Source organism: Mauremys mutica, unplaced genomic scaffold, assembly GCF_020497125.1.
Source record: "Mauremys mutica isolate MM-2020 ecotype Southern unplaced genomic scaffold, ASM2049712v1 Super-Scaffold_100251, whole genome shotgun sequence".
Taxonomy (NCBI): Eukaryota; Metazoa; Chordata; order Testudines; family Geoemydidae; genus Mauremys; species Mauremys mutica.
In genome coordinates this window covers 1,575-18,374 of record NW_025423295.1, presented here as the reverse complement: position 1 = coordinate 18,374, position 16,800 = coordinate 1,575, and the positions used below count along the sequence as shown (strand labels likewise).

General features: G+C 53.4%; 1 non-coding gene across 1 annotated transcript; it reads right to left on the bottom strand.

The window, feature by feature from the left end:
- Window positions 1–1,745: 1,745 nt before the first annotated feature.
- On the bottom strand, window positions 1,746–1,940 carry LOC123360348. Its single transcript, XR_006576005.1, has one exon. It is a non-coding gene; the product is annotated as a U2 spliceosomal RNA (small nuclear RNA).
- Window positions 1,941–16,800: the final 14,860 nt, after the last annotated feature.

Below are 16,800 nucleotides of genomic sequence, written 5' to 3'. Positions count from 1 at the left end.
GGTCATCACCCAAGACTGCCATAAAACAAAATATACGGCAGAATGCAGATAAAACCATGGAGCAGGAGACATACAGTTCTTCCTCAAGGTCTTCAGTCACAAATTAATGCATTATTTTTTTAACAAGCATTATCAGCATGGAAGTATGTCCTCTGGAATGGTGGTTGAAGTATGAAGGCATATGGATGTTAGCATATCTGACACGTTAATACCTTGCAACGCTGGCTACAAAAGTGCCATGAGAGAGCCTGTTCTCACTTTTAGGTGACATATATAAGACACGGGCAGCATTATCTCCAGTAAATGTAAACAAACTTGTTTGTCTTAGCGATTGGCTGAACAAGAAGTAGGACTGACTGGACTCTACAGTTTTACATTGTTTTCTTTTTGAGTGCACTTCTGCAACAACAACATCTACATATGCAAGTTGCACTTCAATAATAAAGAGATTGCACTACAGTACTTTATATTTTACAGTGTAAATATTTGTAATATAACTATATATAGTGAGCACTGTACACTTCGTATTCTATGTTGTAATTGAAATCAATATATTTGAATATGTAGAAAAACAAAATATAATAAATTTTAATTGGTATTCTATTAACGGTGTGATTAAAACTGAGATTAATCATGATTTTTTTAAAGTTAATTGCGTAAGTTATCTGCGATTAATTGACAGCCCTAGATTTGGATGTTTCTGTCCCATGCAGGACAAGCTAGAATATCTGTGTGCAGGGAAAGAGCCTGGGGGGAATTGTGCTGGGAAATTATTTCCTGTTCTGACATGTCCCCAGTTGCCCTTTTTGCCCTAACAGGCTGCAGAGCAACATCCATGTTTTGCTCCAGCTCATTCTGTCCTCCCAGGGGCAGGGGAAGGGAAATGGCTGCCGTGGAGCCAGTTGAGGGAGGGATTATCAGGGAGTTGCTGGTGGGTTCCCGTGGCGGGGAGAAAGGGCAGTAAATACATAGGGGGTGGGAACTTCCAGGAAGGTTGGTCTGGGTGGGAGAGGGCAGGAAATCCCCAGGGTGGGGGACAAACCTGCTGGGATTTGTTTACTCTGAAGCTCCAGCATTTCTCAAATGTGGCTACCAGGGGCTTTTATTGTGGCCACAGCCTCCCAGGCTGTAATTGAGGGGGAGTCAGGGGCAGCAAAGCAGTGGCTCTTCCCCCGGGCTGCCTGCAGGGGCTGGTCCCTACCCCCTTCAGGAGTCATAAACACTGCAGGAGCAGGCAACCAGCGGGAGTTCCCCTCCTCCCCACGTGCAGTGGGGCTCTGGCTTCAGGCTTCTGCTCTGGGATGGTGGGCGACAGGCTCAGTCAAGATACATGGAACGTAGGCTGGGTGGGGAGAAGTCTGTGTAACTCATCCAGTTATTGATATACATGTGACCTCGAATATTACCAATCTGTGTTCCCCCCCACCACACACACACAATGCCCCCCCAACCAACCATCTCCCAAACAGACCCTCAGTCCGGAAAGCATTCATCCCTCATATTGTTGAAAAAACTCACAGCAAACAGAAGAATCTCAGCTTTTAAAACAATTTTCCAGCAAAACAAAGAAACTCACAGCTGTAGACTCAGAAAACACTCCCAAGGAATTTTAACAATATGTTGTTATGAAGAACCTAAGTGCTAAAGAGACCTGATTTTCCAACTACTTTAAAAAAAATCTTCTCAAATCAGCATCTTTAGAGTGAATCTTATTTTGCTTTTTTAACCACACAATTCTCCCCAAAAGGAGAGACACTGGTCCTGGAAATAGTGCAATACCAGATCAAAGCATGGGGTGGACAGAGCAAGCTCCTATTCCATCCCCTTGTTTCAAAAATCAATTTAACATACAGTCCTTAAATAAAGGACTTATCAGATATTAAACTGATAAGAACAGACACTATGCTTTTGATCTTAGCTTCAAGGAGCAGAGAAGCAATACTGAGAGTTTCGGATGCTAGGCAGCCGCTCTTCCCCCACTGCTTTCTACTTCAGCACGAGGAGCTCCCAGACACGCACCAAACACCATTCACGAGGCTTTGATAACTAGGTAACTCAAAGTGATGACCACTTCCCCGAAATGACTCCACTGGAAGAATTCAAAGCAAGAGCCCTTAACACACAATTCTGTTCAAAGACAGAGAAGTCTTTCACCCTCCTTCCTCTTGCTGGTTTCCCTGTACATGCCTAATTTGCATAAACCCACCCACTGACATGTGACTAACAATCTCTCACTGTTAACTCTTACAGCAAAACAGGCCAAAGAAAGCCTATGCAAGCGCTATCCCGCAGCCCCAATGCTCTTTTCTGCTCCTTCTCAAACGTACAGTCATCAGGCACACATAAGATAGTTTTGCTCCATACCAGTCCAGTTCCTTGTCTAACCACTGCACACACATGGTATAACCCTACCCTGAGCTGATTCCTGACTTTTGCTCTCAATACTGGAAAACGAGAATTGAGAGAGAAGCTGTGCAGGGAAGTCTTCCTCAACTTGCACTCCACTCCCCAAGGGCCGTTCGGGCTCTTCTGTGGACTTCAGGTTCCATTTGATTGCCAAGGTTTATGGTCTTATTAATTAGCCATATCCTAATGCAAGGATGCTACCTGACAGACTAAAGATCGATTTTCCAAAAGAGCTGAGAAACAGAACTAAAGCTGAGCATGAGGTGTTACATTTCCATGAACATCCAGAATCTGACTGTGCCCTGGCAAGTTCAATGCTTCCGAAAGAAATCAGAAAATAAGGAGCCCGTCAGGGCCCCCTGCTAGCACCCAGATCTAGACAATCTGCAGGGAAATAAGGAAAAGGTGATGAATAAAGAAGTCAGGAAATAACAAGGAAATGAAGAGGTTTCTGTCCGATATACCATCTTCTCAGCTACCAATCAAAGTTAAAGACCTAAAGTCGACCTATCGCCATAAGTACAGATGGTTGAATGGAAGTTAAAAGGAGCTGCTGTGGCAAGTGTTAGGAGCCTGCAAGCAGCATGCAGATCGTTTAAAAATGCTGCAATTAGAGGCTGCGACAAAGTTCTTCCTCTACCTTGGTGGGTCCTGCGCTTATTGGCAGATTTGCTCACCTCAGTGATCTTCCCCTCTGGTGGAACCCACAGTCTGGGTCAACTCCTCCTGTGTCTGATCAGGAGTTGGGAGGTTTTGGGGGGAACCTGGGCCCACCCTCTACTCCGGGTTCCAGCCCAGGGCCCTGTGGATTGCAGCTGTCTATAGTGCCTCCTGTAACAGCTGCATGACAGCTACAACTCCCTGGGCTACTTCCCCATGGCCTCCTCCAAACACCTTCTTTATCCTCACCACAGGACCTTCCTCCTGGTGTCTGATAACGCTTGTACTCCTCAGTCCTCCAGCAGCTACACCCTCTCCCTCTCAGCTCCTTGCGCCTCTTGCTCCCAGCTCCTCACACGCACACCACAAACTGAACTGACTCCTTTTTAAATCCAAGTGCCCTGAGTAGCTCTGCCTTGATTGGCTGCAGGTGTCTAATCAGCCTGTCAGGGGTGCGGAAAGCCCTAGGGCGGGTGCAAGGAAGTTTTGGGCCCTAGGTGAAACTTCCACCTTGCACCCTCCCACCCAGCTAACCGCGTCTGTCCGTTCCCCCACCCCCGCAGGTAACTCGGTCCCCCACCCGGGGAGCCCCCCTGCAGCAACTACTCCCCCCATCCCCCCATGGCAGCTAACCCTGCCTGGGGAGACTTCCTCCCCACCCCACCCCCTGCCACGGCAGCTTACCCTGCCTGGGGAGACCTCCTGCAGAGATGGGTGGCAAGTTTGTAGAAATTTTGGTGGTGCCCAGAACCCGCCCCCCAACTCTGCACCCCCAAACTCTGCTCCCACTTGCCTAATGCTCTGGGAGGGGGCTCGGGAGGGGGAGGTCTGGGGTGCAGATCCTGGGCTGGGGATTAGGGTGCAGGAGGGGTGCAGGCTTTGGGATGGAGTTTGGGTGCAGGCTCTGGGCTGGGGCAGGGGTGGGTGTGCAGGAGGGGGTGAAGGGTGCAGGCTTTGGGATGGAGTTTGGGGTTGGGAAGTGGTATGTGGGAAGGGGGAGGGGTGCACCTTGTGGGGAGGGAGTTTGGGGATAGGAGGGAATACAGGGGTGAGGGCTGTGGGGCTGAGGATGAGGGATTCATGATGCAGGAGGGGACTCAGGGCTGGGGCAGAGGATTAGGGTGCGGGGGGATGAGAGGTTCATGCTGTGCGGGGGGGCTCAGGGCTGGGGCAGAGGATTAGGGTGCAGGGGGATGAGGGGTTCATGCTGAGCAGGGGGGCTCAGGGCTGGGGCAGAGGATTAGGGTGCAGGGGGATGAGGGGTTCATGCTGCGCGGGGGGGCTCAGGGCTGGGGCTGAGGATTAGGGTGCAGGGGGATGAGGGGTTCATGCTGCGGGGGGGCTCAGGGCTGGGGCAGAGGATTAGGGTGCAGGGGGATGAGGGGTTCATCCTGCGGGGGGGGCTCAGGGATGGGGCAGAGGATTAGGGTGCAGGGGGATGAGGGGTTCATGCTGCGCGGGGGGGCTCAGGGCTGGGGCTGAGGATTAGGGTGCAGGGGGATGAGGGCTCTGGCTGGGTCTGAGGATTAGGGTGCAGGGAGATGAGGGGTTCATGCTGCGGGGGGCTCAGGGCTGGGGCTGAGGATTAGGGTGCAGGGGGATGAGGGGTTCATGCTGCGGGGGGGCTCAGGGCTGGGGCAGAGGATCAGGGTGCAGGGGGATGAGGGGTTCATGCTGCAGGGGGGCTCAGGGCTGGGGCAGAGGATTAGGGTGCAGGGGGATGAGGGCTCTGGCTGGGGATGAGGGTTTGGGGCATTGGGGAGGCTCAGGGCCGGGGGAGAGACCCAGCTCCAAATATTGCTGGAGCAGGGCCCCCAGCCCTGAATATTCCTGGAGCCCGGGCACCGCACACAGATATAACCTGCCGCCCCTGCCTGCGGAAGGTAAGCCTGCCTGGGGAGCCCGCCCCAGCTCACCTCGGCTCCACCCCCTCCACTGAGCACTCCGACATTGCTCTAATTCTCCCCGCCCAGGCTTGCGAAGCCGACTGGAGGAGAATTAGAGCTGGGCTGTGTGCTCGGCGGAGGAGGCAGAGCGGAGGTGAGCTGGGGTGGGGAGCTGTTTCCCTGTGTGCCCCCATTGCCCCGTTACTGTGGACAGCCCTCCCCGCGCGCCCCCCCGACCCAGCTCACCTCCTCTCCACCTCCTCGCCTGAGGGGGCTTTTAGACGCCTCCAACCACTAGGTGGCCGCCTAGTTTGCCTAAATGGTTGCACGGGCCCTGGTGTTCACAAGCAGTGTGAAAACGTGCAATTCCCGCTCACACTGCACAGGGGCAGCACAGCTCCGGGGTTCTCTGGAATCGCACAATAATGCTGGCTTTGTTCCCACAGCACCTGGAGCTTTGCACAGTGAGACATGGGGGTGCTGCAGCTCCCGCCGCAGCCCTCGTTCCCGCACCTCTGCTTCTCTGCAGGGAACTTGTTATGCCACGAGGGGGTGCAGGGAGACTGTGCAGGAGACCCAGGCCCACGCGCTGAGCACTGCAGCTCCAGTGCTGTGTGCGGGATTCATTTCTGCTCTCTGATAACCTGCCCCAGGCTCCTCTGTCCAACTAATATTCGTCCAGGCTCCCCGGCGCTGTTAGTATCTGTCCAGAGCTCTCGCCAGCCCTGCCCCAGGAGAGCTGGGCGCTCGCCCTGCTCTAGGAGAGCCAGGCAGGCCCTGAGCACTAGACGGTGACCCTAGGCCCGTGGTGCCAGAACAATCTGTATAGTGGGGGGCGCTGAGCCACTGAACCAACTGTAACCCCTGGGTGTGATGGAAACCACGTCAAGCCAGGGGCTGCTGCAGGCCCCCAGTTCCAGCCCCTCTGCCCAGGCAGCTCCCCCAGCCTGACACACATACCCAGCCCCTGCACCCGCCCACCCCAGGGCTCCTCAGCCCAGAGGGGAGCCCCCCAGCTGAGTGGGGAATCAGAACCCCCCGAAATTACCCTGGGACCGGAATGATCTGCCTCCGCCCTGTCCTGCTCCGCATGTATTCGGAGTGAGTCAGTTTCCCTGTCCCAGCATGTGTCCTGCCCTGTGTCTCTTCTCGTCCCCAGTTCCCTCCAAACCAGCCCATTTCCACTGCACCCCGGGCTGGGTCTCTGCCAATCCCCCTTCTCCCCTCCTGCCCCCAATATCTCCCTGCCCCTACAGGTCTATAGGGCTGGATCCCTCCCTCCCCCCTTCTCCCCTCATTTCCTGCCTCTGGGGGGTCTATGGAGATGGGCCTTTCCTCTGCCATCCCCTCTCCTACCCCCCCATATCCCGCTGCCTCTAGGGGTCTATGGGGCTGGGTCTCTCCTCCCTCCATCCCCTCCCCTGCCCCCAATATCCCTCTGGGGCTCTGTGGGGCTGGGGCTGGGGCTCTCTCCCTGCCCCTGTGCTCTCCCCTGCACACGATGTCCTGGGAATGACTCAGTTTCCCTGGACCAACATTTCACACACCCCACCCCCACCCCACATGTCTCCCTCCACCCCACCCCACCCCATTTCTCCTGCACGCCAGGCTGGGTCTCTGCCAAACCCCCTCTCCTCCTGACCCCAATATCCCCTGCCCCTGCAGGTCTATGGGGGTGGGTCTCTCCCTCCCCCCTTCTCCCCCCATCCCCTCATCCCTTCCCCCAATAGCTCCCTGCCCCAGGCTGTCTATGGGGCTGGGTCTCTCCCTGAAGCCCCGCCCCCAGCGCGGGGCTCACAGACACTCCTCGCCCGGCGGCTGTGACGTGCGCTGGGGCTGTGACGTGCGCTGACGGGCTCACTCTCTGCAGGCGACTCATTCACTGGACACCAAAACGACAGAAGGTGTCACGTGTCTATGGGCGGGGCTATGCAGATGAGCAGTGTCTGGCGGCAGTACCGAGAGCAGCGAGAGGAACCGAAGGAGCCCGGCGGAGAGAATTCTCTGCGTGTGGACAGAATCCGGTGTGGGGAGTTCGTGCTGTGGGTGCCTGCGCCGGAGTCACTTCGGGGCAGTGATTGCTACTGAGCTGCATAGTGACCAAAGGGGTGTGAATGGGGTGTGGTGCCTGGCGGGGAGCAGCTCGTGGTGAAAAGAAAGCAGCAGATCCTGTCCTAGCAGCGGTTTGTGGGGGGGTTTCTTTGCAACCATGAGTGGCATTGTTGTGGGTGCAACTAGACCCCCCTTCCTTCTCTGGTGGGGCGGGGCTTCTACTGTCTGCGAGGGGGAGGGCCATGATGTCATAGCCCATGGTGGAGGGGAGGTTGAATCATGTTTCTGAAGTGGGAGAGCAACTTCCCCCACTCCCACTCACTCTCCACTAGGGGGCTGGGCTGGGATCTCTAGGGAGGGGAGCAGAAGAAAAAACAGTCTCCCCTATGAAACCCAGGAGTCCTGGCTCCCAGTCCCCCTGCTCTAGACCCCCTCCACTCCCAGAGCCAGGGGTAGAACCCAGGGGTCCTGGTGCCCAGCTGCCTCCCTACTCTGACCACTAGACCCCACTCCCCTCCCAGGGTGGAGCAGGGGTCACTGGGTCGGTGTCCCAGCTCTGCTAAGGGCCGTGACTGATTTTCCCAAAGTGCTTCCTTCTGAATCCAGCACATCTGCCCCCCCCCCACCTGGTCACTGCCCACCCCCGTGTGGGGGCACCAGCACTGTGCCGGGTCGTAATGGGAAATTGTCCAAGCTGGCCCAGGAGAGACGTGTGTGTCCCTGCTGCCCCCTGCTGGTGGGGCTGAGCCACACTCTGTGTGTGTGTGTGTGTGTGTGTGTGTGTGTGTGTGTGTGTGTGTGTGTGTGGTGGCGGCCTGCAGCAAGTGACACACACACACACATTGATGCAGAAAGGGACTCTCAGTCCCAAGAACACTCACACACAACACACCCAGAGGGGCATGCTAGCCCAACCCCCAAAGAGAGAAACAATCACACCCCCAGCCACACTCACAATCACACACACACCAGAATATTCGCAATTGTGCTCAGAGACACAACTGCACACAGTTCACTCCCACTGCTCCCAACACAAGGACCTCCTGCCCCACACAGCGTGTGCTGAGGCCTGTGGAACTCACTGCCACTGGACAGCTACCCATGAGAATGGACCTTTCCAGGAGACCAATAGACATGGCCATGGCGACAGAGGGGGCTGGGCTCCCAGGGTCTGATCCGGGCTGAGACTGGTTCTGACCTAGAGGGGTCTTTCCAGCAGGGGGCAGCGTGACCCACACACAGACCCACCAGAAGCGCCTTTCTTAGCAGGTCTCCCAGGCCATCCCCCACCCTACCCCGGGTTGGGTAACAAAGGGGCAGTATGGGCCACTGGGCCATGTCGCAACCTGGCCCCAGCCCCTCGCTCCCACAAGCTGGCGAGTTGGGTTACTGCCGAGGGATTGCACAAGAGAGAGTCAGAGCCAGGGAGAGAACCCAGGAGTCCTGGCTCCCCCCCGACACACACCCTAACCACTGGACCCCACTCCCCTCCCAGGGCTGGAGATAGAACCCAGGAATTCTGATCACCAACCCCCCTCCCCCATTCTCACCACCAGACCCCACACTCCCCTTTTAGATTTTAGTCCCGCTGCCTCTTCTATCCACCCACCCCACCTGTCCATCCCTTTGCTGCAGGTTTTTGGGCTGTCACCCCTGCTCTGCACTCCCCCAGTGCATCCCAAGGCTTTTCCTCCTTCCAACCACACATCCTCTCCCCCTTGTGCTGGATCGTCTGCTTGGTCCCCTGCTCCCTCTCGGGGTGCGCTGTGCGGCGTGGCTGGGGATTGTGCAATGGCCCAGCACCAGGCAACGCAGAACGGACACCACATGCCCTGCCCCACCTCACCTGAGCTGCTCTCCAGGTGCACCTGGGCCCTCCTGCCCCACACGGGGTGAGCTGCAGCCCCCGCCACACTCCACAGAGGGGTTAAGTGTCAGGCCAGCCAGCCCTTGTAAGATGGGGAAATCACCACCGGGGTCGACGGTATGGGGGCTGTTACATACAGAGAAACGGTTGTTGCACTGGCAGAGGGCAGCTGAGCTTTCGCACACACATACACACACACACACAATTGCAAACATACACAAACACATGCATGAATCCAGCCACACACACACACAATTGCTAATATACACAAACACCCACATAAATCCAGCCAACATCAACACAACTACAAACAGATGCAAACACATGCACAAATCCAGCCACATGAACACACACACATTTGCACAGCCACAAACACAACCCCCAGAGCTGTAATAACACCCCCCCACACACACAAAACACTTGCAGAAAACCACACAAACACATGCAGAAATCAATTCATCCATCCACCCACCCACCCACACATACACCATCCTCATTCTGTGCACACACCTTGGGTCACTGTGACACTTAAGACTTCAGTTGGATGGGGGGCCCAGCACCATGTGTCTTTGCAAGCAAGGTTGAGCAATTCCCCATGTGTGGCCTCATGCAGGTGATGGCTGATTCCCCCAACTTACAGCCTGTGATGAGCTCCAGCCAGTTCACACCCATTCACAAGAACCGGTTGTTAAATTTAGAAGCCTTTTTAGAACCGGTGGTTCCAGGACAACAGGTTCTAAAAAGCTTTTAAATTTAACAAAGGCTCAGGCAGCTGTCTGCCCGGCCCCAGCTCACCTTCCTCTCTCCCCTGAATGCTCCGTCCTCCTTCTTTTCTGCTTCCTGCGAATCAAATGTTCACGGGAAGCCAGAAAAAAGCAGGAGGTAGGTAAGCTGGGCGTGGGGGCAGAATGGCTCCCTCTGGCCCTGGCCGAGTTCCCCAGCCCGGACCCAGCCAAGCACCCCCAGCTCGGGCCCAGCACGGGGAGTCGGGCCCCGCGGCTCTGGCCCCGGTGCCGGCCCAGCGGAGTCGGGCCCCGCAGGGCCGGTTGAGGTCCCGGCGGAGTGGACCCGGTCCCGGCCCCAGGCAGTGTGGTAAGGGGTCAGGGAGCAGGGAGGGGTTGTGGAGGGGTGGATAGGGGTCAGGGCAGTCAGAGGGCAGGGAACAGAGGGATTGAATGGGGGCAAGGATCCCGGGGGGCAATCAGGAAGGAGCAGGGGTTGGATGAAGTGATGGGGGCACTCAGGGACAGAGAGGAGGGGTGGTTGGATGGGGCAGGGGTCCCGGGGGGCCATCAAGAATGAGAGGAGGGGTTGGATGGGGCTGCAAAGGGCAGTCAGGGGACAGGGAAAGGGAGGGATGAGTCAGGGGTCCTGGGGGGGGTGTCAAAAACATGGGGGGTTGGATGGGGCATGACCTCCTGGGGGGGCACGACCCCCTTGTGAGGTGAGAAGGAGGGAACCGGTTGTTAATATTTTGGCAGCTCATCACTGCTTACAGCATAGTGACAACCATACTACACAATTCTTATAACTTCATATGCATGAATGGTGTACATCTATGGGTAGATAAATGACTTTCAGCAGATCATATCCTTTCCCCTGATACCTTACAAGTCATGCTCTATATGTAAGATCACAATTATATGAAAATGAGGAATATGGGGGTTACAGCCGCTCCCCCAAAGGTCTAGAATGTCACACTAAGATTCTATTTTCATTTACGTAACCAGCTTTGACCTCTCTGCCTAACACTTATAATCACTTACAGTCTATCTTTCTGTAGTTAATAAACTTATTTTAATGTTTTATACTTACTTGTGAAATTGTCCAAAGTGCTTGGGAAAGCTGCTCAGATTAAAAAGGCTGGTGCATGTTCACTTTCTTTTTGAGGAAGGGGTGAATTAATTAATGAGCTTGCACTTTTCAAGAGGTTTTGAGCAGTGTAAGGCAGTACATTTCTGAGGTGCAAGGCTGAGGGCTGGGGAGATATGCTGGTGTCTCTCTATGTCTAATTGAGGAGTGGCTTATAGAGCATTCATGCCACTTAGTTGGGTGCATTGCTGCATGTTGTTGGCTGAATCATCACAGCACATGGAGGGGGTTTTGCTGCTTGTCACTAGTGCAGCACTGTAAGACACAGCCCAGGCTGGAAAGAGAAGAGGACAGAGCAGTTCCACAGTTTGGGATTGTACCCCACTGATTCCACCACACAGAGATCCTGCTGTGACCAGCTGTGGTAATACTGTGCTTAGTGCTCTGCCTTGTAGCTTCAACAGCTGCACATGCAAGATGAGTTACAGTGACCTTGACCTTGTTTCCATGTTTATCCAAAGCCTCCTTTTGACAGTTGTCAGCAAAAAGACCCGTTTCTTTTGCAAGCATTTGTACGGCTAGCCAGAGTCGGGCTTCTCCATTAACAAAAAAGATTGACCAAAAGGGGACAAGAGGAGGCACGTTCAGCAAGGCAGCACTGGATGCTGGATCCTGAATCTGCTCTTTATCCAGCAGCTCTCTTGGCAAGCTCTGCCATGGTGCCACGCTCTGAGACTTCTCCCCGAACTGCTCCATTTTTCATCAACAATAACATGAAAAGTGAAAGGACAGTCATTCTCCATTTCCTGCAAGCCCTGCAGAGAACCCTCTAGAAGGGGCTCTGTGCACAGATATCCCCAGCGAATCGCATGGGCGCATGACACAGGGTCTCCTGTCACAGCAAATTGCAGCCGGAGCAACCTCCTTGCCAATGCCAATAGCCTTTTCATCAACACCAGACTGAGGATTTGATTCTCTCCAACACTCTGTTGGAAAGAAGCCTTTTCCTTCACAAGCAATTACTTGGATTGTCAAGAGAGGTCTCTTCTGTTTCCTAGGAAGACACAGGAAAATGTGAGCAGAGGAGACAAAAGCTACAGAACAAGGCACCACTGGGAGTTGAATCCAGGATCTCCTGTTTACTAGACAGGTGCTTTAGCCAGCTAAGCCATGGTGCATTCACCAGCAGGCCATTTGCAACCATTCCACTTGAGGGTCCAAGACTACACCTTCAAATTCCAAAGTAAAACTGTTCCCCATTTCCCTCAAGACTTGCAGACCTTGAGCAGGCTGCCTCTGTGCACAGAAAGCCACAGCTGAGCTGACAGAGGGCTTCTAACATGCGCTTCTCCCACAAGCTGCTATGATCAGATACTGATTAGTGCTCTGTGTTCCAGTCACAGCAACTTCAGCTCAACTCTGAGTCATGGTAACCTTTCCATCAACTCCAGATTTACCACTTAACACTTTCCAAGACTTAGCTGCAAGGAAGGTTCTCTGTGTCTTGAACAAGCACTTACAAGGCTTGTGCAGTGAAGTCTTTTCTTTTCATTAGAAGAAATAAAAGAAAGGAGCCTGATAGAAAGCCAGATTCAGCAAGGAAGAACTGTCAGGCCAAGCCAGGATCTCCTGGTGAGTAGGAAGGCTCTTCAGCCAGCTCTTCCCAAAGATCACTATCCAGAGGCCACTTCCCACAGAGTCCAGTTATGGTTACAGATCCATCCTGAAATTAGAGCAGGATATTTTAAAGCTTATTCTCACAGTAAAGTAACACAATTCAGCCATGTCGGCACAGAGGAGAAAGCACTCCGTCATTTCATAGTTATTGCTACTGATCTCACTGACAAACTTCCTTTTCTCGGGGCTGCTCCCAGCACTTTAGGGAGTTTTTCCTCTTCTCCCTTCCAGCTGTGGTTACAGGACTGCAGCAGCTCCCCGGATGGCCAGCTTTGCTCTTTCACTTATATCCTTCTCTTCTTTGGCTGAAGCTGTGTTTGCCACCAGTTTAATCCATAACTGAGACCTCAGGTACCAGCAGCTAGTTACAAAGGCTCAATTCCCATCGCCATCAGTGGGAGGTTATCCAGGGCTGCAGGATTTGGCCCATGGACAGTCAAGGTGCTACAGCAGCTACATTCTTACGTGGTGAGTCCTGCAGCCTATTACCAAACTGCTCTGCCATAGTCTGCAGGGGGCCTGACTTTTTGAGAATCTGGCAGAAGAGAGACCCTGGAGCAGAGAAGGAAAATGTCCTCAGCAGTCACAGCTGGCAGGAGCAGCAAAGACTGAGTATCAGACACACTTTTTCACCAGGACAATAAATGTGCACAACCCCCTGATATATTGTCAATTCACGCCCACACCCAAGGAAGCCCTATTCTGCTCTATTACACTCTCATGGGATGAGAGGGAAGGTCCTCTCATGGGTAAATAACTGGTTACAAGGTAGGAATAAATTGTCAGTTTTCAAAATGCAGAGAGGTCAATAGTGGTGCCCCCCAGGGCGTCTGGGACAAGTACTATTCAACATATTCATAAATGATCTGGAAAAAGGGGTAAACAGTGAGGTGGCAAAATTTGCAGATGATCCAAAACTACTCAGGAAAGTTAAGTCCAAAGCAGCCTGCGAAGAGTTACTAAAAGAGCTCACAAAACTGGGTGAAAGGGCAACAAAATGGCAGATTTGTTGATAAATGCAAAGTGATGCACATTGGAAAACATAATCCCAACTATACATATAAAATGACGAGGCCAAAAATAGTTGTTGCCACTCAAGTGAGGGATTTTGGAGTCAGTGCGGATAGTTCTCTGAAAACATCCACTCAGTGTGCAACGACGGGCAAAAAAGCAAAGAGAATCTTGGGAATCATTAAGAAAGGGCTAGAGAATAAGACAGAAACTATCATATTGCTTATGGCCCCCCACATGCATTCACCTCCCCTCAGGCAGGGGACTTATAGGCCCTTCTGCCAGTTGGTGTTGGCAGCAGCAAGGGCTGGGTTCAATGTCTAGGGGAGGAGAGCAGCAGAGAGGGAGGAGGAGAGAGAGTCCCAAGAGCAGAGTGCAAACCAACCAGCTGAGGGTCTCACAGGAGTCCTGAAATAACAGTAGCTCCAGGTCCCGTCAGAGCCGCCCAGATGGTGGAGTAAGTGGGGCAATTTGCCCTGGTCCCCACAGGGGCCCCCACAAGAGTTTTTTGGGGCTCCTGGAGCGGGGTCCTTCACTAACTCCGGGAGCTCTGGAAAACTCTTGTGGGGTCCGGCGGCAATTCGGTGGCGGGGGGTCCTTCATGAATGAAAAGTGACTTCATTGAAGTGTTGAAGTGCCTTAATGGAGAGAAAAGATTGGGTATGAAAGGGCTCTTTAATCTCGCAGAGAAAGGCATAACAAGACCCAATGGCTGGAAGGTGAAAGGAGACAAATTCATATTACAACTAAGGCACAAATATTCAACAGCGAGGATGATTCACCACAGGAACAAGCTACCAAGGAAAGTGGTGGATTCTCCATCTCCTGATGTCATTTAATGAAGACTAGATGCCTTTCTGGAATGTGTTGCCCCCAAAAGTAGCTCTTGTGTCATACAGGAGGCCTGTGATATGCAGGGGTTCAGATTAGATGCTCTAATGGTCTCTTCTGGCCATAAAGTCGACTAATTTCTGAAAAACTGAGTGTAGCATTGGGAGCAGTGTCTGATGTTTTCCTGTCTAGCCGGCTTGCTGCCTAGAACGAACGCTCCTTGAGTGGGGTGATCCACAGGGAGTAGCTCAAACCTCCAAAGTGCCTGGCCAGGGGCAGGGCATTAGCACAGCAAGGGAGGGGTGTGGCAGTGACATCACAAAGGCCTTTTGTAGGACCTCAGACTATTGGTCAAAGGTGGTGGGGAGGTGGTGACCTCACAGAGAGATGCTGACATCAGCCAGGCAGGACGGGGTGAGGGGCCAGGGAAACCTCAGAGACCCCTGTGGCTTTGCTTCAGCAAGTCTCCTTCTCCAGGTCTCTCTTTGAGGACTGAGAGAGTATTCGGGTTCACGTACGTGAGCGCCAGGAAGAACCTCTTTCGAGTTTTCTTCTTCCCTTTTAGTGATTTTACTAGAAAACAGCCGTCCCTGTTTAGAAGGTAAGAGCCTCCTCGAGGGAAGGGGTGTCATGGGGGCATCACAGTTGGGATGCCGGTGCCTCCCCCAATGTAAGGAAGTTCCCGCCACCCTGCTCTGTGTTCGCAGTGCGGGAGAGAGCAGCATCCACGGCAGTGATTTGTTCCTGGCTGCCGGAGCAGAGCAGCAGGCTCAGCTGTCAGAACTTCCCAGAGCTATGAAAGGGGAGGGGCCCATGGCTCTGTAGCAGGAATGCAGGGCAGGAGAGTTAACGGCGGGCATTGTGGGATACTGGAGGAGGCCAGTTATGGTGATATAATGAACAGCAGCGTCTACTCTGTCACTTTAAGTTTGCTGCAAAAAGCTCTAGACCTCGCATCGAAGTCGTTTTATTTTGTCACCAAAACAGGGCAATTTTGTCGCCAGATGTGGCATTGCACTGTGTACACCGGCCACAAGCTGCTGACCGAGAGAGCGTTGTGTGTTTTTCACACACCTGAGCAATATAATCCTGCTGAAACAACTTTGTAGTGCAGACCTGGCCAAAGATTGACTCACACACAACTTGGAAGGAAAACCTCACCTGCTCCTCTGCTTTGCAGAATCCAAACACAAGTAAAGCTTGTCAGGCCCCTGTAAAGATGGCAGGGAGTCAGATGTGGGCAGGGCCGGCTCTGGCTTTTTTGCCACCCCAAGCAAAAAAAAATGGGGTGGGGCCACCGGAGCAACAAAACAGGGGGGAAAAAACGGCACGGGTGGAGCGGCAAAGTGGCGGGGGACACGACGTGGCTGGAGTGGCAAAGTGGCGGGGGACAACACAAAAATGGCGGGGCTGGAGCAGCAAAGCAGGGGGTGGGGGGAAAAACAACGGCACGGCCGGCAGAGCAGGGGAAAAACAAAAAGAAAACCCCACAGGGTGGCCGGAGCCAGTGGACTCCCTGTGCTGCAGAGTGCGCGCCCGGTCTAGTGGGGGGGGGAAGGGGCGGGAGCGGAGGGAGAGAGAAGGGGGGCGGCCAGCGCTTCAGCGGGACACTCACCACGCGGGCCCGACCGCCACGCCACCTGGCACCCTCACTCCTTCTCTAGACTAACCAGTCCTAATATACTGTAACATGGTTATATTCCACCACCTTCACTGGTTACACCCAACAAAATTAATTATACAGCAGACAGAAACAATCACAGAACCAGACAGAGACCATGCAAATAAACATACAAAACAATACAGAAGGGAGGATTTCACAACTACATCTATACAGACATAAGGGTTTTCCAGCTGTGTCTATTGATAAGTGAGTTCTTGCCAGACAGGATGCTACCAAACTAAGTTTCCCTTTCTCTGGAGGAGATGGAATATCAGGGCAGGATTGTATTCCTAACAGCCCAATTGCACCTTATTTCAATGTGACTAGTTGGGAATGTGAGGATGTGACCATACACTTCCCACCTTATGGCTGCCTTTGCTGCTTAGCCGAAGAACCAGGCCTCAGACTGTCACAGTGAGAGAAGGCCATTACACAGACAGACAGTGATTTTTTATTCTCTCTTTTATATCTTTATAACTAGCTAAGTGATAAAAATACAGCTACATTCTTAAAGTACAGGCCTTTGCAGACAGGCCTGAATCTCTGTATCCTAACAGTCCTCGAGGTCAGGCAGCCTCTGGGTAAGGGGGTGGGGACTCAGATCCTTCTGCTGGCCAATTCCACCAGGGTCGTGTATAAACCAGGGAAGTTCCCCACAATAGCCAGACCAGATGCCCCCTGTACACTTGTGCTCTGTCCTCATTGCTTCTCTCTCTCCCTTCCCCCCATCTCTGCTGCTCTCCCTCTGGGCTTTCTCAGCACCTGGCCCCACAGCATTTCCTGGGGGAAAGAGACTGCGCTTTCTGCATCTGCGGCCTCTCTCCTGATTGCTAAGGAAAGGAACCTTTCCAGGAAATGGCCACAGCTTCTGGGAATCCATGTGTGGCTGTGAACAGAGTTTGGCTCCTGGCACACAAGGCAACTTAAAAGCTGAG